This window comes from Rhinolophus sinicus, chromosome 3, assembly GCF_057876585.1.
Source record: "Rhinolophus sinicus isolate RSI-liver-muscle chromosome 3, RSI-T2T, whole genome shotgun sequence".
Classification (NCBI taxonomy): Eukaryota; Metazoa; Chordata; class Mammalia; order Chiroptera; family Rhinolophidae; genus Rhinolophus; species Rhinolophus sinicus.
Genome location: NC_142503.1, coordinates 99839221 through 99864758, shown reverse-complemented (window position 1 = coordinate 99864758; position 25538 = coordinate 99839221). Strand labels below are relative to the sequence as shown.

Below are 25538 nucleotides of genomic sequence, written 5' to 3'. Positions count from 1 at the left end.
CTTGACTACAGAAGAGTTGTTGTACAGGGGCTGATCCTACAGAGCAGGATCTGCCTCAGCAGGGCTCTGGTGCCTGCTCAATCTGCCCCTTGGGTGTGTCATATTTGGAGGCAGCTAGGTAATGCTCCAGCTCGGTTTGAAGCTGGCCACTGGGGGCACCAGCCCCAGGACCACCTTGGAGGGGATTTGCTGTAGGTCAAGTTTAGCCACAGCCCATGCCCCACCTGGGGCCACCCAGCAGGAGCCACAAAAAAATCCACAGATGGCTGCTGCCTGTGCTATGCTTCGAAGTGCTTTGAGAAGCTAAGCTGCAAATCAAGGCCAGCTGCCATAGTGCTGCTCTTAGGGCTACTCAGTCAGAGGCACAGGACATACTTAAGTCAGATGCTGCTTATCTGGGTTCCGTGAACTTTTGAGTGACCCTAGGAAAGTCTGCAACTTGAGCCAAGGCAAGTGGTCAGCATGAAAAAGCCACTGGAAGCGACCTGGGTGTGCCCAAAAGTTAAGTGGGGCTGGGTCTCAAAATGCCAGGGCATGGCAAACATACGGAAGTGACTCAGATATAACGGCTGCCTGCATCCAGAAGAGGGGAATGGGGAAAGCTCAGCAAAGAAACAATGGCCTCCACCAGCTCCCCTTTCCAGGAGAAAGCTGGCTCTCCATCCTCCATCCCAAGCCAGACAACTGAGTTCCGCCCCCCCAGCCCTGTATTTCCCTGCCGCCTTTCCAGCTACTTCCCCAGCACTGGAGCTCAGAGTGAGTGATTCAATTGGTGGGTAAGTCCGAGCAAAGTCCCTTTAAGAGGAGTGCCTGAGAGTGCAGCTGCTCTGTCTCACTCAGTCACCATCTCTGCTGGTTTTCACAACCAGAAATTATGGGGACTTATCTCCTGGCACTGGAACTCTGGGCTGGGACCTCTGACTCCTCTAGAGGGTGGGAGGGACCTCCACAGCCAAAATATCCCTCCCAATCTTTAATGGTCACATGCGGGTGTGGGACCAGCCTGTTCTGCGTCTCTGCCCTTCCTACCAGTCTGGAGGTGGCTTCTTCTCAGCATCCTTAGTTGAAAGGCTTCAGTTCAGCTAGATTTTAGGTGATTCTTTTTTTTTAAAAAAAAGATTTTATTGGGGAAAGGGAACAGGACTTTATTGGGGAACAGTGTGTACTTCCAGGACTTTTTTCCAAGTCAAGTTGTTGTCGTTTCAATCTTAGTTGTGGAGGGTGCCGTTCAGCTTCAAGTTGTTGTCCTTTCAGTCTTAGTTGTGGAGGGCGCAGCTCAGCTCAAGGTGCTATGTTCAATCTTATTTGCAGGGGGCGGAGCCCACCATCCCTTACGGGAGTCAAGGAATCGAACTGGCAACCTTGTGATTGAGAGCCCTCTGGCCCTTGTGGGAATCGAACCGGCAGCCTTCGGAGTTAGGAGCATGGAGCTCTAACCACCTGAACCACCAGGCCGACCCCCATAGGTGATTCTTGATAATGGTTGTTTTGTAGATTAGGTGTAATTTTGATGTGGTTGTAAGAGAAGATAAGTATAGCATTTACCTACTGTGCCATCTTGGTTGTCTCTTGAATCACTTTTTAAATAAAAATATTGTGCAATTGGATCCAAAAGTAAAACCAAACTCTATGCTGTATTATTGAGACTAACCAAAAAGTGATTTGGAAAGTTGAAAATAGGATGAGTAAAGGGCAAATGAAAGAAAGCAGTAATAATGATTTTAACAGCAGATGAAGTAGAATGCAGGCCCAAAACAACCTTTAAAAGAGAAAATATTGCATAAGGTTATAATTCACAATGAAGATAAAAGTTATAAATACCATCAATATTTATAAAGCAGAAATTAGAAGTGATATAAGGAGAAAGAACTTCCTTTTGCTGTGAAGGAGGTATTTTGAACTAGGATTAAAATGTACTAAAAACCGTTAATAAATTTGACCATATATAAATAAAAATTTTTCACATGACAAGACAAAACAAAAAAACTACAAAGTTAAAAGACAAATCATGAAATGTGAAAAAGAACTAACTTCACCAGTATAAAAAGAACTCCTAGAAAAAAAGAAAACGACCAATAATCCACAGCAACAAGTGAAGGTATATACAGTCAGTTCTCAGAGAAAGAAAAACAAATGCCTTTTAAAACATAAGAAAAGAGGGGCCAGGCTGGGTTGTGAGAGAGTGTAGTTGTGGGCATTCTCTGCCTCCACCAGGGGTCTTCCCACCCCACCCCATCCTCGCCCTTCGCCTTACCCCCCAACCCCCCTAACTCCCCATCCTCCCCCACCACCCTTCCACCCCCCCCCCACCTGCCCCGTCCTCTCGCCCCCCCATCCTCTCTCAGCGCCCAGTGTGTAACGAGATGCTGACCCTTCTTTTATTCTCTCTTTCTTTTAGGAAAAAGAAAAGAATTGAGGAGCTGCTGGCTGAGAACTTAGTGCTGCCGGGAGGCTAGGGCCCTCTCCAGGGACCCCCGCCTCCCACCACCCCAGGCCTATGTGACCAGCCGCAGCGGGCCGGGGGCTGGGAGGGAGGCACACAGTGCGCAGGCCGCGGGGCCTCATCCCCTGACCGGTGTCCTGCAGCCCCAGGGACCGGCCGGCACGCCTGGTCTTTCTCAGGCGGGCGCCAGGCCAGGAGTGCACTAACGCAGGTCCTGCATGGGCCCACCGCACCGGGTGCTTGATCTGAAGGTCTAGCGGAAGGACCCTTGCGCCCCCATCTTCATCCCAAATTGTCAGAGATGTGACCTTGTGAAAAGGGAATCTTACTTAAATACACGAAAGAGACCCTAGGCCGTTTTATGGCCTTGCGTAAACACTGAGACAATAGTATTGCAGACTTTCTATGAGAACTCTATATGGTACAGTACTAAATACGTCAATCATTTTTGCAGAATAATTGACTCTTAAAGGAGAACATTGACTCCACAGAGCTTATTTTGCCCATTTGTTGCACACTGTTTCTTATCAGATGCTTAGTTTTGTGTGGTGAGACACATTTTCCAACCTGGCCAACCCACATTTTTGCTCCTGCCTACATGGGAGGGGAAGAAAGGAATCTTGCAGTGGGTGTCGTAAGTTAGTAATTTCTGTGCCATATCCCATTAGGTGCTCTAGAGTCTTTACGTATCTCCCTCAGAAAGTTGAATTTCAATTGCTAGAGAACTGGAGTGACAAACTTAATTTCACATTCTTTCCCACCTTTCATAAAAAAAAGGGGGGGGGGGACATAGGAAGAGAAACTCAACTTCACTCACAAGAAATGCAAATTAAAACTATACAAAGTGATTTCTCACTGTTGGAGAAAGAAATTACAAGTAGAGAAAGGGGAAGTACTAGAAAGAACCCTGTGGTATTGGATCGCAATTGAAAATATCAGTATAAACAGGTATTTTGTATATATACAGATTGATATCGATATGTGTGTACATGTAAATATTTCCTAGCTTTCTCTGCTGAGAGGGTCTAGAGGCAATAACACCCTAATAACAGTGAGCATACCCAGCACCCAGATCTTACTTTCCAAATGGTATTATCCAATGGAAGGACCAGGCTCTTTGGAGAAATGGCTGGTTCCAGAGCTGGGACAGAGAAAGCACAAGTTTGGAACATTTTTACTGTGCTGCCAGAAAGTAAGTAAGTACTCAGAAAATGATAGGGACATGTCAAAAACCACAGAAGCAAATTTGAAGAGCTGCTTATTTGAGGAACAAAATAAAGACTAAAATTAATTATAATCTATGTAATAAAATAAGAACCCTTGAATCCATATTGATATAAATAAATGAATAAAGTAATCAATTTGTTCATTAATAGGGGAGAAGGGAGAGATCTTCCTTACAGTTGAATTTCAACTAATTTGTATAAAGAATGATGAAAATAGCCAGAGGGTAACGGGGGCGGGGGGTGGGGGGTGGGAGATGAGGGTAAGGGGGATCGAATATATGGTGATGGAAAGAGAACTGACTCTGGGTGGTGAACACACAATGGGATTTATAGATGATGTAATACAGAATTGTACACCTGAAATCTATGTAATTTTACTAACAATTGTCACCCCAATAAATTTAATTAAAAAAAAAAAAAAAAAGAAATAGGAGCAGGCCAAACACCAAGCAGAGCGGCTCAAGACCCCAGAACTCTCTGTATTATTTAACCATCTGCTCAATCTTCCGTAAATCTAAAACTAAAAATGTTAAGCCTATTAAAAAACAAATAGACAAACAAAAACAAAAACAAAAAAAGAATGATGAAAATAGAAAATTGCCATTTAGCAAATTGTCACGTCTGGGATTTGCTTTTATTTACTCTACTTGCAAGCTAATAAATTAGCCTGATACTATTTTCATGGATGGTGGCCAAAGACACAGACTCCTGGATCAGAGACAAAGAACTTTATTACTTATGGCATAGCAAATAGCATGAGCATCATTTTATTTCCATCAGTTCCCCTGTTCCCAACTTCCATGGAGATGGCACAATATAGCCCAGATGGATACCTCATACACAGTGGGTTTGGATTGCACCTGAGGAACACTGAGTTTGGGAGACATATTGCTTTCAAAGCAAAGAGTAGGCAAGCCAGCTTTTTATCCAGGAGGAGACAATAACTTGTCTCTGATGATTACCAGATACATAAATAATCCTGCCAAGTAAAGAGCAGTTAGGGCCTTACATTCTTGGCACACAGCAAGATGTGTAGGAGCACAAGAGACCCATGGAGGACTGTCCCACTCAACATAAATATCACAGCAATAATTGTTTCAGGCAAGAATCATTGATGGATGCTAAAATTAGTGGGCAATTATGTTACCAAAAGGACAATAAACAAGTGTTGGCAAGGATGTGGAAAAAAAGGAACCCTTATACACTGTTGGTGGGAATACAAATTGGTACAGTTACTGTGGAAAACAGTATGGAGATTGCTCAAAAAATTAAAAATAGAACTATCATATGATCCAGCAATCCCACTTCTGGATATATATCTGCTATGGTCTGAATGTGTGCATCTGCCCAAAATTTACATGTTGGATTCAATGCCCAATGTGATGGTGTTAGAGAGTTGGGCCTTTGGGAGATTATTAGAGGGTGGAGCCCTCATGAATAGAATTAGTGGTCTTATAAAAGAGATCCCACAAAGCTCCCTAGCCCCTTCTACCATATGAGGACCCAGAAAAAAGGCACCGACTATTAACTAAGCCCTCACACAACCATGCTGACACCTTGATCTTGGGCTTCCCAGTCTCCGGAACAGGAAAAAGGCAAAGATGCCCACTTTCACCATTTCTGTTTAACATAGTACTGGAAGTCCTGGCCAGAACAAGTAGGCAGGAAAATAAATATACAGCATTCAAATTGGAAAGGAAGAAGTAAAATAATCTCTGTTTGCAAATGATAAGATCTTATATGTAGAAACTCCTAAAGACTCCACAAAACAAAGCTGTTAGAACTAATAAATAAATTTGGTAAAGTAGCAGGATACAGTCAATGCAAAAAAGTCAGTTGCATTTCTCTACCCTAAAAATGAACACTCTGAAAAGAAAGTACAAAAACAATTGCACTTATCCTCACATCAAAAAGAATAAAACACTTACAGATTAACTTCACCAAGGATGTGAAAGACTTGTACAATAAAAACTACAAACATTGCTGAAAGAAATCAAAGAGGACATAAATAAATGGAAACACATCCCATTGTTAAAATGTCAATACTACCTGAAGCAACCTACAGACTCTGTGCAATCCCTAGCAAATTCCCAGTGGTGTTTTTGTTTTGTTTTGTTTTGTTTTGTTTTGCAGAAATGGAAAAACCCATCCTAAAATTTGTATGGACTTTCAAGGGATCCTTAACACACACAACAAACTTGAAAAAGAAGAACAAAATTGGAGGACTCACACTTCTTGGTTTTAAAACTTATACAAAACTACAGTAATCAAAACAGTGTGATATTGGCATAAAGATCGACATATAGACCAATGGAATAGAATAGAGAGTCCAGAAATACACCCTCACATATATTATCAAATGATTTTTGACAAGGGTGCCAAGACCATTCACTGAGAAAAGAACAGTCTTTTCAACAAATTGTGCTGGGAACATCGGATAGCCACATGCAAAAGAATGAAGTTTGCCCCTTACTTAATGCCATATACAAAAATTAATTCAAAAGGATCAAGACCTAAAACAACAAAACTGTTAGAATAAAACATAGGACAAAGCTTTATGATATTGGATTTGGCAATGATTTCTTAGATACAACACCAAAAACATAGGTAACAAAAGAAATAGACAAATTGGACTTCATGAAAATTAGAATATTGCTCATCAAAAGACAGTATCCACAGTATAAAAAGGCAACCCACAGAATGGGAGAAAATAAACTAGAAAAGTGGAGAGTGGTTGCTGCTGGGGACAGGACTTAGGGGAAATATAGCAGAGGGCTAGGGATTTCATTATAAGCCTTTAGTACTTTTAAGTTTTGAAACTATGCACAAATATTTTAAAAAGTTAATAAGGGTAATATCACCAAAACTTTCCTAAGCATTATGAGTAATTCAAATGAGTAAAAATGAAAGTCACTTAAAATAAAAATGAAACTTTAATTACTCAAAAAAAATGGGAGACAATATTTGCTAATCATATATTTTATAAGGGGCTAATATCCAGAATATATAGAGATCTCCTACAACTCAACCAGAAAACCAAACAATTAGATTTAAATGGGCAAAAACCTTGAATAGATCTTTCTCCAAAGAAGATACACAAATGGCAAATAAGAATATAAAAAGATGTTCACAATAACTAATCATTAGGGAAATGCATATCAAAAGTACAATGAAATACCACCTCATACCCATTAGGATAGCAACTATAAAGAAAAAACAGAAAACAGTAAGGGTTGGCAAAGATGTGGAGAAATCAGAACACTTGTGCTCTATTGGTGGGAATGTAAAATGGTACAGTCACTGTGGAAAACAGTATGGTTGTTCCTCAAAAAATTAAAATTGGAATTACTATATGATCCAGCAATTCTACTTCTGGGCATATACCCAAGAGAATTGAAAGCAGGGTCTCAAAGAGATATTTGTACACCCATATCTATAGAAGCATTATTCATAGTAGCTAAAACATGGAAGCAGCCCAAGGGTCCATTGACAGATGAATGGATAGTAAAATGTGGTATATATGCATACATACAATAGAATATTACTCAGCCTTAAAAAGGAAGGAAATTCTGTAATGTGCTACAACATGGATGAACTTTGAAGACATTGAACTAACTGACATAAGCCAGTCACAAAAAAGACAAATACTTTATTATTCCATGTATACATATGAGGCACTTAAGAGTAGACAAAATCATAGAGAAGGAAAGTATCATGATGGGTGCCAGGAGTAGAGGGATGGAGGAATGGGGAGTTATTGTTAAATACGCATGGTTTCAGGTTTACAAGGTGAAAAGAGCTGTGGGGATGGATGGTGAAGATGGTTGCACAGCAATGTGAATGTATTTAATACCACTGAACCGTATACTTAAAAATGGATGAGAAGGTAAATTTTATGTTATGAGCATTTTACCACAATAAGAAAAAAGATATATTGGTTATAGTGAAGAAAACAAGGGACATAAAAGTATATATAATATTTTACTTTTTTATAAAGAAAAGAGCAAAGAATACGCGTACACACACACACACACACACATACACACACACACACACCACATATATAGTACTTTAATAAAATAACTTTGGGAAGACACAGAAGAAACAAAAATAGTTATCTGAGGGTTGGTGGGAACTTGGTGGGTGGGGCAATGCTATATATACTACTATATAGTATATATACTTTTATGACACTACTATATATACTTTTATGATGTTCATATTAAATAAAAATGAAAACTAAATAAAACAATATGAAGGTTCCATATTATATATATACATAGACAGGCCTGGCAGCACAGACAGTAAGAGGTTAACAAAATGGTGTTCTCCAGAGCAACACAGCCAACATGCATGTGTTTGTGTGTGTATTTATATACATAGAGACATACAGACAGAGAGGGAGAGAAAGGAAAGGGAGACAGGGAGAGAGAAAAGTGTATTTTAAGGAATTGGCTCACGTGGTTGTAGAGGCTCGGTAAGTCCAAAATCTGCAGGATGGACCAGCAGATTAAAGACCCAGCGAAGAGTGGTAGTTTGAGTCCAATGACAGCCTGCTGGCAGAATTCTTTTTTGCTAGGGGAAGGTCAGTGTTTCTTCTACTAAAGTTTTCAACTGATTGGATGAGGCCCACATATATTATATAGCATAATCTGCTTTACTCAATGTCCACCTATTTAAATGTTAACCTCATCCAAAAAGTAACTTCACAGAAACATCCAAAATAATGTTTGTCCAAATACATGGGCACTGTCGTCCAGCCAAGTTGACATATAACCATACAAATTCATCCCTTGCCTACTTGGCAGTCATATGCATCTCCTTAAACTTAATCTCTGGATAAAGGCTATATAGCTAGGCCATAACTCTGCTAACATCATACAACTATCTTGCATCTGATGAACCTTTAGTGGAAACACAATAACCCTGTCCCTAGAAGAGGATGCAAAGTCCCTGGGTGGTGTTTATTCTTCCCCCTGATATTCCATAACTTAAATGCTGTGCTATAAAGTTAACAAATTAGCAATACTTAAATACTATGACAAAGTCAATACATCCTATGTTGCATGATAAAGAATGAGAGAGAAGAAAACAAAGATATTTGGTAAATACATACTACGTGTATGTACTCAAATTTATAACAAAACAAGGAAGAATACTCATGACAAAAGCAGTCCTCACTTCTGTAATATCATGTGGTTGAAGATGGTATTTATAACCACTTTCTTCCACTTACTTTCCTTTTCCCTCAGCAAACACCTCAGCTGGCCATGGTTCTTAATCTTTGGTGGGACCCAAATCTTCATTCCTGAAGGGTCCTGGGCCATTAGTCATCGTGCCTGAATTGGGTTGTTGAAGTTTTCCATTGACTGATCGTAGGGCCTGGTAATACTGAGAGACACCCGGTTGGATCTCCTGTATTCCAGACACATTTTCGTGGAGCAACAGTCCCAATTCCCCTTTGTAGTCAGAATCAGTCACGCCAGCCAGCACCGTAAATCTCTTCTTTGTTGACTCAGAAGCATGGGGAGCCCAGAGTGGCTGAGTGGCAGTCTTTAATTTCCAGTTCAGTGGAATTATTATTGTGTCCTCTGATAGAAGCCTTTCTGCCTTTGGAACTAAGACTTGTCAGTTAGCAAAGGTCTTGGCAAAGATAGCAAAAATTTTGCTAACGGATCACTGGGGATTCCATCCCATTTCCACCCCTTGATTTCTGGCTACAGGAGAATTACATATTGGTTGTTGATTCAGAGCATACAAGCTTCTTGGAGAACCTTGCCTCAGCCCTGATCCCAGTTACAATGCCACCTACCTGGCCAGCATTGTAACTGAGTCTTCAAAATGCCATCTCACCATTTTATCAAGCCAGCTGTTTTGGGATGGTAGGAAACGTGGTAAGACCAGCAAATTCTATGGGTGTGGGCCCATGGCTGCCCTTCATTTGCTGTGAAGTGAGTTCCTTGACCAGAAGCAGTGCTGTGTAGAATGCCATGATGGCGGGTGAGGCATTCTCTAAATCTACAGATGACAGTTTTGACAGCAGCATTGTGTGCAGGAAAGGCAAATCCATGTCCAGAGTAAGTGTGTATTCCAACAAGAACAAAATGTGCTTTCCATGACAGAAATGGTACAGTGTAATCAACCTGCCACCAGGTAGCTGGCCGATCACCCTAGGGTATGGTGCCATATCAGGTGCCATATCAGTGTTGGTCTCTGCTACTGGCAGACTGGGCACACAGCAGTGACTGTAGCAAGGTCAACCTCTGTGAATGGAAGGCCACACTGCTGACCCAATGCGTAACCTCCATCCCTGCCATAGGGGTGGCTGGGAAAAGAAGTCAACTTGTGTCCACAGAACAAGTAATCCTAGCCACTTGTTAAACTCCTCCTCTGCTGAGGTCACCCTTTGGTGAGCATACATATGGGACACTAATATCTTCACATTTTCTGTCCACTTAGAGAGGTCCACAAATCTCTCTCCCAGACTTCCTTGTCACCAATTTTTTAATCATATTCCTTCCAAGTCCCTGACCATCCAGCCAAAACATTGGCCACAGCCCATGAACTGATATAAAATTATGGTATATAATCACTCATCAGGTCATTTCTCCTTCCAAGCAAAATAAATAACTAGATGCACGGTTTGACATTCTGCCCACTTAGAGGATATCCTTTTTTAATATACTCTGTTCCTTCTCTTCTTCCCCTTCCAGTATGCCCATTATTCTTATGTTGCTCCTTCTAATAGAGGCAGAAAGTTCTTATAGAGTTCTTTATTTTCTTTTAACTCTCAAGTCTCTCTCTTCTTCCATCTGTGTCATTTCCAGATTTCTATTTCAAACATCACTAATTCTTTCCTCTATCTAATCAGTTGGACATTTCATTCTTCATTTCTTTCATTGAGTTCTTCGTCTCCAGAATTTCTATTTGGTTATTTTTTAAAGTTTCAATCCCTTTGGTAAAATATTCATTTTGTTCTTTGATTGTGTTCCCGAGTTCATTAAACTGCCTGTGTTTTCTTGCATCTCACTGAGTTTTTTCAGAACTGCAATTGTGAATTCTCTGTCATTTAAGTCACATATTTCCATGTCTTTAAGTTCATTTTCTGGAGAGTTTTCATTTTCTTTCTGAGCTGTCTTGTTACCTTGGTTATTCATGGCCACTGATGAATTATTATTTCTCTTCCTGGGTATCTAACAGGGGTGCGTACTGCAGTAGGTTAATATGAAGAGGTCTTTCTTTTGCTTTCCAGCAGGTGTTGCTAGAATGTTTTATTTTTTTCTCCCCTGCAGCCTTTTATTTTCTCTCATGCTGTAGCATTTTCTCTTGCACTGTTCCAACTTCTCATGGGATGGGGGTTTTCTGAAGGTGGGCTTCTCCTCTGTGAGCAGGTCACCTGGGTCTTAGGGCACTGCCTCCATGGGAAGATGTGGAGGGTGATAGAGTTCTGAGTTCCTGAAAACCCAATGCTGCTCCTGCAGCCCGATGCAGAGCCTGTGTGTCTCAGCAGCTCTGGTTGCCCCACAGGCATCTGCCCAGAAAAGTGGGGGTGGGGTGGGCTGTGAGAGGTGGCTGGTGTGTTTGTGGCTCTGAGCAATGGCAACTACCAGTCCACAGCTGTCTCACCCCTACAGCTCTTTCCCTATCGCTGGAATTAGTTGTGTGCTGTGCGGGACCGTTGCTCCAGTTCTCAGGGCTATAGATAGTCTGTTCTTTAATCTGACACTGCTACCGTTTCTTCTGGAGCCCGCTTCTAACCCTGGGAGGGTGGGGGTGGGGCAAACTCTGGGAGGTTGCGGGGAGGCAGCTGGGATCCATGTCTTTGTTTTCTGTTTTTTGTAGTGAGGCCTTAAACCATAGTTCTCACCTGAGGTGTCTGCCCCAAATACTGGGTTCAGCCGTATTACGTGCCAATCCCTCAGGCAGGACTATGGGCCACAGGCAGTGAACCTGCAGTCTGGATTCTTCCATCTCCCAAGCCTGCAATGAGCTCTGGTCTGCAGCAAGCTCCAGACTGTGTCCTGTGGCCCCCTGGCCTGTGTCTCTGCACTTCCACCTTCCCTCCTCCCCCTCTCGCCCTATTTTCCCACCTTCAGGTGATTTACCTTCAGGTGATTTGATGCATGGGTCTCAGACGTTCTTGCGTGTTGCTTAAGTTTTCCTTTGTTGAATTATAGCTGTTTAATTTGTTATAACTTCCAGGGGAGATTTCAAGAAACACTCCTCATGCTGCCATTTCTGTGACATATCTACTGGGTCCTTCTTTGTCTCTTGTTATAGCCTTTGTTTTAAAGTCTATTTTGTCTGGTGTAAGAATTTCTTTCTCCATCTTATTACTTTCAGTCTGTATGCATCTTTTGATCTGAAGTGAGTCTCTTGTAGGCAGCATATGTAAGGGTTTTGTTTTCTTATATATTCAGCCACTCTATCTTTTGATTGGAGCATTCAATTCTTTTACATTTAAAGTAATTGTTGTTTTTCCTCCCTGGCTGCTTGAGGGTCAGCCACCATCATGAATGATACAGTAACTATCCAGACCAGGAAGTTCATGACCAATAGACGACTTCAATGGAAACAAATGGTCATCGAAGTCCTTCACACTGGAAAGGCAACAGTACCTAAGACAAACTAGCCAAAATGTACAAAACCACACCAGATGTCATCTTTGCATTTGGATACAGAACTCATTTTGGTGGTGGCAAGACAACTGACTTTGGCATGATTTATGACTCCTTGGATTATGCAAAGAAAAGTGAACCCAAACATAAACTTGTAAGACATTGCCTGTATGAGAAGAAAAAGATCTCAAGAAAACAGGGAAAGGGATGCAAAAACAGAATAAAGTTAGGGAAACTGACTGCAAAGGATAATGTTGGTGCTGGCAAAAGTGAGGTGGAGATTGGACAACAGAAAGAGTAAATATTTGTCAGTGACTTTATCTGTGGTGATTGAGCAGATTTTTCATGAGCAGATTATTAAACTAAGAACTTAAAAAAAAAAATAAACTGTTGATAGATATGTAGTTATTGCCATTTTATAATTCATATTATTGAACTGTCTTCTTCTTCTTCTTAAAGAAGTCCCTCTAATATTTCTTGTAATACTGGTTTGGTGTTGATGAACTACTTTAGCTTTTTCTTATCTGGGAAGCTCTTTATATGTCTTTCAATTCTAAATGATAGCTTTGCTGGGTAGAGTACCCTTAGTTGTAGGTCCTTGGTTTTCATCACTTTGAATATTTTGTGGCAATCCTTTCTGGCCTGCAAAGTTTCTTGTCACCATACAGCAGTTTAACCTCACCACGCAACAGCTTAACTGTTTTGTTTCCTTCTACCTGCCCCCAAAGAAAGGAGAGTCTGTAAGACTGATCCTTTCAGGGACTTTGCTAAACCTTTGTGTTTGCACCTTATGCCTCCTTGTTTGGTCCCAGAAAGATGACTGGACAGTCGATGATGAGTAAGATTCCTCACGGAAGGAACAACTCAAGCCAGACGCAGTCACGTGGGGACCAACAGGAGAACCCACGGGGTTCATGGAGGTGGGCACAGCCCCCCACCTTCCTCAGGCTAAGGAAAGCCTCCACCTCTGTGGCTGCATTCCTTCCCAGAACCTGCAAGGGAAGTGATTCAATGAGGTGCTCTCCATCTATTCATATGCATATAGGTTTTGTCCCTTGGGGAAGTTGAAACTTACAGTCCAGCTGTCTGCAGGCAAGGCTGATTGACTACAATGGGTTTCCTATTATGATGTATGGGATTCACAGATCTAGAGATTGACAAGCTTTATCTCCTTTGCTTCCCCACCAAACTAATGAAAGTTATTGTGCAGGCCCGACCAGGTGCCACAGCCCAGACCTTGAGGCTGCCGCTCCCTTGGCCTCCACATTTAAACTGTATTCATGGCTGCTGTCTTTTCTTAACCCTGCGCTGCCCTCCTCACTCCCCACAATTCTCGTCATGCAGGACACGACCGTTTCTGTTGAGAAACAAGCAGACAATCTTATGGGAGCTGCCTTGTAGGTAACTAACTGCTTTTCTCTTGCTGCTTTTAAGATTCTCTGTTTGTCTTTAACATTTGCCATTTTAATCATGATGTGTCTTGGTGTGGGCCTGTCGTGCGGGAGACCCTGCTCGCTGTGCCATTTGTTGTGCAGAGCAGCCTGCAGGGTCTCTGCTCCCGCTCCCCTCATAAGAACGCAGGATACGGTGAGGCCAAAAAGGAACACCCACGGAGCCATAGATGGGGGAATCATATCACTATATTCTCGCTGGTGGCTGGATTGGAGAAATAGGAAACAGGAGCCACACAATTCTCAACCCTCACTGCGCTGCTTGCAGGCTCAGCCACCATCTTCTTGCTAGCTCCCATCTTTGTTTTCTGCTAGCGTAGCCATGGCAGTTATATTAGTGGAAAATGGCTCACTGGTTACAGCTGACGGCCAACTAGCCACCGCTGATGGCCATGCAATCACAGTTGATGGCCATTTACTACATGAGCCAGCACCTGTCTTGTGAGGCCAAGAGCCTGGAAACTACTTTCTGGGGCTCTGCCCCCACAGGGCCTCTTTGAGTTCATCTTGTTTGTGACTCTTTGTGCTTTCTGGGATTATATTTCTATTTCCTTCACCAGGTTAGGAAAGTTTTCTGTCATTGTTTCTTCAAATAGATTTTCAATTTCTTGCTGTCTCTCTTCTTTTTCTGCTACCCCTATGATGCAAATGTTATACATTTGGTGTTGTCCCAGAGGCCTCTAAAACTCTCCTCATTTTTTGGATTCTTTTTGCTGTTCTGATTGGGTGTTTTCTGCCACCTTATCTTCTAAATTGCTGATTCAGACCTCTGCTGCATCTAATTTACTGTTGATTTCCACTAATGCACTCTTTATTTCAGTTATTGGATTCTTCACTTCCAATTGGTTCTTTTTTATGTTTTCTATCTCCATTTTTATGTTTTCTACCTCTTTGTTGAAGTTCTCACTGATCATTGAGCATCCTTATAAACAGTGTTTTGAACTCTTTGTGTGGTACATTGCTTGTCTCCATTTTGTTTTAGTTCTATTTCTGGAGCTTTGTTCTGTTCTTTCATTTTGGGACATGTTTCTTTGTCTCCAAATTTTGGCGGCTTCTCTGTGTTTGTTTCTATGTATTAGGTAGAGCTGCTATCTCCCGGTCTTAGTAGAGTGGCCTTATGTAGTAGATGACCCGTGAGGCCCAGTGGCATAGTCCCCTTGGTCACCTGAGCTGGGTGCTCCAAGTGTGTCCCTTGTGTGGGTTGTATGTACCCTCCTGCCTTGATTTGTTTGTACCTCAATGGGAGGGATTGACCCTCAGGCTGATTGGCTGTGAGGATTGTCTGTGACTACAGTGGAGGAGCTGTTGTGTAGAGGCTGAACTTACGGAGCAGGATTTGCTTTAGCAGGGCTCTGATACCTGCCCAGTCTGCCCGTTTGGTGTGTTGTCCTGGGAATTGGCCAGGTGGTGCTCTACTCTGTCCAGAGTCAGCCACCAACTGTGCCTGGCCCAGTGCATCCTGGGAGGGACCCTGCTGCAGGCCAAATTCAGCCAAAGCTTATGCCCTGCCCAAGGCCATATGGCATGAGCCACAAAGTAATCCATAGATGGCTGCCACCCATGCTAGGCTTGGAGGTGTCTCAAGAGGCCAAGCTGAGAACTGAGGCTGAGTGCCACCAGTGCTGGGCTTGGGGCTGCTTAGCAAGAATTATGAGGTACACCAAGGCCAGATGCTGCTGGTTTGGGTTTTGTGAACTTTTGAGAGATTTTAGGAAAGTCCACAGCAGAAGCCAAGACAGGCTGTTTATATGGAAAAGCCACTAGAAGCAGCTTGGGTTGGCCTGCAAGTTGGGTAGGATGAGGTGAACAGTGTTAGCCAGGTTGATAGAGACACAGATATGGCAGCCACCTGAGTCTGCACACTGGGAGTGGGGTGGGCTCAACAAAGAAATAATGGATTCTGCCAGTCCTTTTTTCCAGGAGAAAGCTACCCCTCCAGTCCTCGCTTTGAAGCCAGACAATTCAGTTCCTCCCCACATGTCACTGTTGCCTTTTAAGCTGCTGCCCCAGCACTGGAGTCTGTCAGTGAGTAAGTCTGTGTGCTAGCCCATTAAGAGGAGCTCCTGGGACTCCAGCTGCCCTCTGTCTCACTCAGCCACAATCTCTGCTGGGTTTTACAACCAGAAGTTGTGGAGACTTCTTTTTCCAGCACTGGAACCTGAGATAGGGTGCTTGGTGTTGGGCTGGCACCCCTCACTCCTCTGGGGGGACCTCTGAAGCTGATATATCCCTCCTGGTTTTTAACTGCCACACATGGGTAAAGGACCAGTCCATTCCACATTTCTGTCCCTCTTATCAGTCTCGATGTGTCTTCTTCCGTATGTCCTTAGTTGCAGGACTTTTGTTCAGCTAGCGTTCAAGTTATTCTCAATGATGGTTGTTTGGTTGTTCTGTAGTTTAGTTGTAATTTTGATGTGGTCATGAGAGGTGGCAAGCACAGTGTTTACCTTCCCCACCATCTTGACTGGAAATTCTTTTTTTTTTTTTTTTTTTTTAAAGATTTTATTGGGGAAGGGGAACAGGACTTTATTGGGGAACAGTGTGTACTTCCAGGCCTTTTTTCCAAGTCAAGTTGTTGTCCTTTCAATCTTAGTTGTGGAGGGTGCCGTTCAGCTTCAAGTTGTCCTTTCAGTCTTAGTTGTGGAGGGTGCAGCTCAGCTCCAGGTCCAGTTGCCATTTCTAGTTGCAGGGGGCACAGCTCACCATCCCTTGCGGTAGTCGAACCGACAACCTTGCGGTTGAGAGGACGCACTCCAACCGAGCCATCCGGGAGCTCAGCGGCAGCTCAGCTCAAGGTGCCATGTTCAATTTTAGTTGCAGGGGGCGCTGCCCACCATCCCTTGCGGGACTCAAGGAATTGAACTGGCAACCTTGTGGTTGAGAGCTCACTGGCCCATGTGAGAATCGAACCGGCAGCCTTCAGAGTTAGGAGCATGGATCTCTAACCACCTGAGCCACCCGGCTAGCCCCTTGACTGGAAATTTTTGCTTAAAGTGTTTTAAAAAGCAATCTAAGATGAAAGAAAAAAAAAGCAAAAGATGCACATTTTAAAAAGTAGATAATTCTGTCATTCATTTGGGGGGAAAAAACATGTAAAATAGCCAAAAATTTTTTGGGAAAAAAGATTGATGAAAAGTATCTAGCCCTATCAAATTTTGGAACACATTGTAAACCTACAGTAAATAAAATAATATGGTGCTGATACTTGAACAGACAGAGCTATGCAGCAGAATATAGTCCAAAGTACATCTAGATACATCTGGGAATGTTGCACACACTAATAATTATTTTATATATTAATGGTGGAAGACATGAATTATTCTGAAAAAAACCTAATTGGACTGTTTTTTTCCAAATAATCAATTCTTTCATTCTCAGACACCAACTCTCTCCACCATTAGTTCTGTGTCCAACAACTCAGTTGAATTCTGACACTACCTGGAATTAGTGTAGACTGTATAGTTAAGGGCTCAGTCCCACAACACCGCCTCCACTTCAGACACCAGTTGCATGCCCCAGGTCCCCGGGCTACCTGCACTTCTGCTTGACTTGGCAACAAATTTGGGAGTTCCCCCAATCCTTCATCAGGTTTGAAAGATTTGGAGACTGACTCAGAATTCAGGAAATCACTTTATTTAGGTTTACAGGTTTATTATAAAGTATACAACTCAAGAACAGCCAAATCCAAGAGATGCACAGGAAAAGGTATTAAGGGAGTGATGCAGAGTTTCTGTGCCCTTTGAATGTTCCACCCTACCTGGGTGTCAATGCATTCATCCACCCTATTTGTTCAAGCATTTTTATAACCCACCTCCAGCCACCAATACTCCCCAGAGATTGGGGGTGGGGGCCTGATAGTTTCCACCGTCTAATCAGTGTTTGGTTGTCATGGGGCTATCTAGGTTTCTCACCTTGACTCACCTCATTAGCACAGACACAGGTGTATTCCAGAGGGGATTGTTATGGGTAACAAAAGACACTCCTGTCACTCAGAAAACCAATGGTTTTAGGAGTTCCATGCCAGGAACCAGGGTCAAAGACTAAATACATATTTTCATTATACCACAGATTCTTATCTCATTGCTTACCAAAATAAATCCCAAGTGAGTCATGGGAGAAACTGACTACATGAAAAAGAATTTTTAATGTTTAATTGGAAAAAAGACATAAATACAAACAATACTGGTGAGACAGGATAGGTAGCCTAGGAAAATTGACAACCCCCTCCAGGGTACAACCTGAGGCACCTCACTGGTTACACACGTAACAGGTGACCTGCTGCTGAAGAAAAACAAGAACCAGTTTTATCCAGTAAGGCTAATTCCCTTGACCAGAACCTGACCTTTAGCTAATTATGATGTCATTAAAATCTCATTTACATTGTGGTTACTACAACTCTGGCATGCATCTGACCCCATGACAGTTCTGGAGAAGTCAAATAAGGATGAAAGAGCAGGAAACTGAGGCTCCCACCTACTGGGAGGAAACTGATAATCCATGTCAATGGGATGTTACCAAAACCTGCCCCCTGGGAGGGATGAATACCCCTGGTCAGGACTTCCTCAGTGCAACCCAATCTCTGAGTTTGCCCGCACCTCCCTCTCAAGTGTGTACTTTCGTTTCATAAACTCCCTTTGCTTTCCTGCATCTGTCTGGCTCTTCAATTCTTTCTCGTGCAGAGATAAGAACCTGGCCACAGCTACTCCAGGTTGAGTCCTCTCTTAGACATCCTCGTGAGCCTCTGGCAACATTGCATAAGTTAAATTTCAATACAGAAAACATAGAGCTCCTGAAAATCCATAAAAAAGCAAAATAGGAAAACAGACAAAAGATATGAATAGACAGTTCACATAAAAAGAACTAGAAATGGCTCTTACATATAACATATATTATCAACTTCATTCTCAAAGCAAAACTTTTAAGATACCATTTTTCACCTATGGGCACAAAATATTGAACATTTTGAGGTATAGCCTTCTGTTCTGGTCCTTTATTGATATTGTTGACTGAAAAATAATATCAACCAGGTATTTAGTCACGAAAAAGGATTTATTCAGGAAAAAGGTAGCAATCCAGTGAAGGCAGGCATGGCAAGCCACATGCACATTCTGGCCTGCATGCCAAGATGGATGAGTATTTAAGGAAAGGAAAACAGAGGTTGGAACCATAGACCTTTCTTATAGCGTTCTTCCTGTGGGGTTCTCATGATTATGTAGAATGCGAGAACTTCCATAAGCCCTAGCTCCTCCCATAGATCCTCCTGACTATGTTTGCTTAAAGTTCCAGTTCATCTTTATCAATATATATGCATATACATATATATTTATATATTGTGGGGATTTAATAAAAATAAGACACTAGACATACTTTGTATATTTTATATTTTCATGTATATTTTTCTGCGTCCCCCTTTTATGGATACACAAATTTGGGGAGGTTTGCAAAAATAAAAATATTCTGAATTTTTAAAATATACTCAATGTTTGTATTTTTATGCATGTCCTCTGCCTTTTTTGTATAGATGCATGGGGAGTGTACAAAAATAAGATCATATTAGACACAGACAATAGTTTAGTGGTTACCAGAGGGTAGTGGGGGAAAGGGGTGTTAGATAAGGGTAAAAGGGATCAAATATATGGTGATGGAAGTAGAACTGACTCTGGGTGGTGAACACACAAAGTGATATATACATGATGTATTACAGAATTGTATATCTGAAAAGAACGTAACTTTACTAACAAATGTCACCCCAATAAACTTTAATTAAAAAAAGATCATATCATACATACTATTTAAAACATGTCTTTCCCCTTTATCAAAAATACCTACTTATGTCACTAAACATGCTTTCATCACCATCCACATGGACTTTTCAACACCCATGTTTCTGATTTCCCTATTCTTAGTTCACCCCCACCCCCTCCAGTTCACCCCTAGAGTTATCTTGCACTGAGGAAGTCCTGATCAGGGGTATTCATCCCTCCCAGGGGGTAGGTTTTGGTAACATCCCATTAACATGGATTATCAGTTTCCTCCCAGTAGGTGGGATCCTCAGTTTCCTGCTAACTGAGGATCACTAGTTCTTTGGGTTCCCAGTGCTGGCAGCCTTAGGACTAGACTTCCTAATTAGCAAACCAGGCCATAACAGTCAGGACAAGCTACTTCTCCAGATGTCTTGTGCAACCTTCTTCCCTCCATCTTATGTATCCACCTTTCGCTGAGCATACCCGGCCCTTCTACTGTCACTCTGTCACTCTATCTGGAATCACTCTCCTAAACCTTCTTCTCCTGCAAAGTATCTATGTATCTTTCAAAATCTCATTCAGAATTCACCTCCTCCAAGAAACCTTCCCTGATGCTAATACCTTTGTGTTCACAGCACTTCATTCATCTCTTAAATATAATATCCTACACTTTAGTGTCATTTATCTGTTTACAAGTTTAGCTCCCTTACTAGGCTATGTGCTTCTTGAGGATTAGGATCTTACTTATTTGTATACCTACTGGATGGGAATTGGGATGGGGATGCCAGTGAGGGCAGGAGAGAAGAGGTCCTCGAAGAATGTTTCAGGCGGAAGAAAGGCAGGTAGAATGTTCCAAGCACTGAAAAGTTCAGAATGACCAGACAGCATAAAGTGAGAGGGAAAGAGAGAAGGGTTTTAAGCCTGGAGAGGAAGGCACAAGATGTAGTTGACTCTGGAAGCAAATTAAGACATTTAGATTCCACTGTAAGGTCTTTGGGGTAACTGAGGGACTATAAGCAGAGCTGTGGCTTGTAGATTTACTTTTGATACATTGCTCTACTAGCAACAAAGAGGACTAAAGGCAGAGCAAAAACTTAGGGCACTATGGTAGTTATCCCAATAAGAAATGATCATAGCCTAAACCTGATTGGTGAACATGGCGATGGAGGAAAGTACATAGAGTGGAGAAGGGTGACATCTAGAAAATAGGTGTGAAAATATTCAGGGAGCATGTGAATATGGGAGCCTGAGGCAAAGGAAGTAGTCAAGGGTGAAACCTAGGTTTCTGGCTCTCCCCTAACACAACAGTGTGACCTTGAGTTGATAATTTAACCTCTTTCTGTGTTGATGTAATCATGTGTGAAACTGGTTTAATACATGACTTCAAAGGATTCATATTAGGATCAAACGCGACAACTGATGTGACGGTGCTATGAAAATTATGTAGTTAATTACATAATATGAACGGTAGTGGCAATTAACACCTTCCATGTCTGGCATAATACAAAGCATGTTATACATGCAATCTCAGTTTTCTCTATGATGTCACTTACCCCTACTTTATAGGTTAGAAAATTGAGTCAAAAAAGTTAAGTAACCTTTCCAAGGCCACACACTGGTAAACAATGCAAACTAGAATTCAAACTCAAATTATTTCACTCTGGGATTCTTTATACACCACCCTGCCTCATTAGAGTTCTTTCCTTAAAATGTTCTTCTTTATTGAAATTCCTCCTGAATCAAATAGCTGAACACCTGCTGCCACCTCTATTTCTTCAATCATAGCATACTATGGGTCTGCTCCCACGTGACTTTTTGTTTAAAATTCTCCAAACAACATTCTAAAGTTCTCCCATCCTATACATACATTAGCATACAGGTAACACTCCCTTGCTACTTTATTTTGCATCATATACTGGAAATAATTAATTTGCTTGAAAGCGTGATAACCAAGGCTGGAAGAATGACATATGCAAATAGCTTGCCTCTAGAGGAATAATGAGGGTCCTTGTTTTGCTGACTTTGTCTAATTCCTGGTATGATGTTAGTGGAAATGCCTAATTTAAGATTCTGGTATTTGTTCATTATGGATTTTTTGCATAAATTTTGCAAAAATCACTGCATTAAAGCATTGATCTCGATTACTGAGTTTTGGGTGCCTCTTAAATTTTGCACCTCAGGAGAGTGGAAGTCTTTACACTACTCCTTTCCCTACCTGCAAGTAGATGACTGAAGTTCCACAATCTTCATCTCTGTTCATGTCTCCCACACATCTCTAACAGTAGCTAAATAAATCTGCATGCACAGCAAGTAACATCATGGGGCTCCTTCTACTGTGTTGTGTTATACTATCACTTAAACTTATGTAGATGCTTTTGTGATTTTCAAATATACAAGCCCACATAAAAGCATTATATACCAGGATATTCATTGTAGCCTGAATAGAAGATCTGGAACAACCTCAACGTCCATTAGTAGGTGATTGGTTAACTATGTCATTGTTACAAAGAATATCATGCAGCTGTTAATGAGGAATCCCACTGTTTTCACCTGCTCCCCCCTCCCCCCAGCAGTGCTGGGCTGCATAGTGCTCACTCCCAGCTCCTGCTAAGCCAGTGCCACTGTTGTGTCTTTCCAGCCACCGTCGTGATGATCTACTGGGACCAAATCAGCCATGATGAGATGTTCTCCAACATCTACAAGATCCGGGGAGACTGAGGATGGGCTGTGCCTGCAGGTAGAGGGGAAGATGGTCAGTAGAACAGAGGGTGATACTGATGACTACCTCATTGGTGGAAATACCTCCGCTGAAGGCCTGGAGGGCAAAGGTCCTGAAAGCACAGTAGTTGCTAGTGTTGACATTGTCATGAACCATCATTAGCAGGAAGACAGCTTCACAAAAGAAGCCTACAAGAAGTACATAATGATGAAATCCCTCAGAGGGAAACTTAAAGAACAGAGACCAGAAAGAGTAAAACCTTTTATGACAGGGGCTGCAGAACAAATCAAGTACATCCCTGCTAATTTCAAAAAACAACCAGTTCTTTATTGGTGAAAACCTGAATCCAGATGGCACGGTTGCTCTGTTGGACGACTGTGAGGATGGTGTGAACCCATAGGTGATTTTCTTTAAGGATGGTTTAGAAATGGAAAAATATTAACAGACTTGGCCATTGGGATCCATCACCTGTCATCATCGTAACTAGCTGCTGCTTTTCATCCACTCACCCGGCCTAGAACAAATAGGACTGATGTTATCTTGAGCTCTTCCGTTTTTTTTTTAACCTTGATTTATTTGGAGTGGAGGCATTGTTTTTAAAACAATCATGTCATGTAGATTGTCTAAAAATAAAATGCATTTACTCTTTTGAGAGAATGTCTCTTAGTTTAATACACATTTAAAACCATCCTGTGTAGGGTTCCTAGAGAAACTAGAGCCTGCCAGACCATCACTATAAAGTTTAAGACTGTCTTCAGATAACTTCTACAGTGAAAACTACTGGGACTGGAATATAAAAAATAAGGATCAAAAGTCTAAATTCAGAGTTGAGTGAAGGGAAAGACCATGCTCACAGCAAAATTTGAAGTGGATGCCTTAGACATTTCATCACCTGCAAACGGAAGTAGTTAACTCTGGAATAGATTACCAAAAGAATAAAAAGATACTAGTACAATTGGGGACAAAAATGAGGAATCGGACTTCCGGAAAAATAGCAGCGTGAGGTGAGCCTCTGTAAAGCTCCCCTGGAATTTACAACGAATTGAGCAACAAAAACTCACAAAGGACTCCCTGCACAGCAGACAGGCAAGACGAAGAGGCCCACTACCGACTGAAATCACCTACAGGTGGGAGATTCGCGCGAGTGGAGGGAGGAGGAAAGGGAGAGGTGCGCAGAGACGGAGCCGCGCGGGCGCAGGACTCAGACCCAGCTCAGTGCGCCGAGCTCGCTGCTTCCCGGAACTACCGCAGCTGCGGGAGAGGGAAGAACTCGGACTGCTAGGGCTCCGCCAGGGCTCCACAGGGCTGAGGGGACAGCATATAACACGGCTGAACCCAACGCTCACGGCAGAGACCTCGGAGAAAAGACTGAGGGAAAAAGGCTGAAAACGGTGGTATAAGCCCGCACTGCCGAGCAGAGAATGGAGCCTTAGGCACTGAGACTAGCCGCCCCTCCCTCCCCTCCCAGAGCTCGCCCCGCCCCCATCTGCCCGGTGCTAGAAGCGAAACAGTAGCAGTGTCAGATCAAAACAACAGAAAATTTGCTGTTTTGTGAACTGTGGACGGCAAACACAAATTCACAGCCCAACTAGTTCCAGCAAAGGCGAGAGAGCTGTGGAAGCAGGACCGGCTGTGGTGGTGGTCGCCGCCATTGCTCTCGGCCACCTCTCAAAACTCACCCCGCCCCTGACCCCACCTATCTGGGCGGATCCCTGCAGGAGTAAACAGAATTGCTGAAATATACGGGCTCTGAATCAGGAGCTGGAAGAGCTTTGGAACATCAAAAGCTCTCCGCATACCCACCGGGACACTGCGCCCTGTGACCTAGATGAACTATTAACAGAGGAGAAGCCCGTCTCCCAGGGAATCCGCCCATTGTGTGAGAAGTTGGAATAGTGCAGAGAAAACATAGCACTACTGTGTGGGAGAAGGAAAATAAGTTGCAGTTGGAGAAATAATAAAACATTCTACCAACAAGTACTGGCAAACAAAAGAAAGACCGCTTTCTATCAACCTGTTGCAGAAGTCACTCCTGTAGATGTCTAGGAAGAGATATAGTAAACCAGTAATCACCATGAATAACCAAGGCAACAAGATAGCTCAGAAAGAAAGTGAAAAATCTCCAGAGAAGGCACTTAAAGATACAGAAATATGTGACTTAAATGACAGAGAATTCAAGATTGCAGTTCTGAAAAAACTCAACGAGATACGAGAAAACACAGATAGGCAGTTAAAGGAACTCAGAAACTCAATCAAAGAACAGCATGAGCATTTTACGAAAGAGATTGAAATTTTAAAAAAGAACCAAAGAGAATTTCTGGTGATTAAGAACTCAATAGAAGAAATTAAGAATGAAATAACCAGCTTAGGTAGTAGAGTTGACCAGATGGAGGAAAGAATCAGTGACATCGAAGATAGAAACCTGGAAATGACACAGATAGAAGAAGAAAGAGACTTGAGACTTAAAAGAAATGAAAGAACTCTACAAGAACTTTCTGACTCCATCAGAAAGAGCAATATAAGAATAATGGGCATACCAGAAGGAGAAGAAAGACAGAAGGGAACAGAGAATATATTCAAACAAATTGTCAATGAGAACTTCCCAAATTTGTGGACAGAACTGGACCCTCGAATCCAAGAAGCAAATAGAACACCTAGTTACCTCAATCCCAACAGGCCTTCTCCAAGGCACATTGTATTGAAGCTGTCTAAAATCAACGACAAAGAAAGAATCCTCAAGGCAGCCAGGGAAAAGAAGACGGTAACTTACAAAGGAAAGCCCATTAGATTATCATCAGATTTTTCAGCAGAAACTCTACAAGCCAGGGGGGAGTGGAAACAAATATTCAAACTATTGAAAGAGAGAAATCATGAGCCAAGAATAATATATCCAGCAAAGATATCCTTTAGATATGAAGGAGGAATAAAGACCTTTCCAGACGTACAGAAGCTGAGGGAATTTTCTAATACACGACCTGCACTATAAGAAATACTAAAGGAGGCTATTCGACCACCATCAACAGGGACAATTTGTGGCAACCAAAACTCAAAAAGGGGGAGAGTAAAGGCCTGAACCGGAATATGGGAATGGAGAAAGTAACCGTGCTGAAGAAAATGGAATACTCTAAATATCAAACTTTCTTTTACATAAACTTAAGGGTAACCACTCAAAATAAATCCAGAATTGAAATATATACTGAAATAAAAGAAGAAACAGAGGGAAACATCATAGAATACCACCACACAGAAGTAATAGACAACAACAAAAAGGCAAAGAAACAATGGAGACACAGCCTTACCAGAAAACTAAAGATAGAATGACAGGAAATCCTCACAT

General features: G+C 42.1%; 1 protein-coding gene and 2 pseudogenes across 1 annotated transcript in view; 2 read left to right on the top strand and 1 right to left on the bottom strand.

Moving 5' to 3' along the window:
• The window catches only part of PSPH (phosphoserine phosphatase), an 85702-nt gene that overhangs the window by 54287 nt on the left and 5877 nt on the right, over positions 1–25538 (bottom strand). The window lies entirely within an intron of this gene.
• On the top strand, positions 11961–12685 carry LOC109438910 (small ribosomal subunit protein eS24 pseudogene; annotated as a pseudogene).
• On the top strand, positions 22165–22643 carry LOC141570775 (translationally-controlled tumor protein-like; annotated as a pseudogene).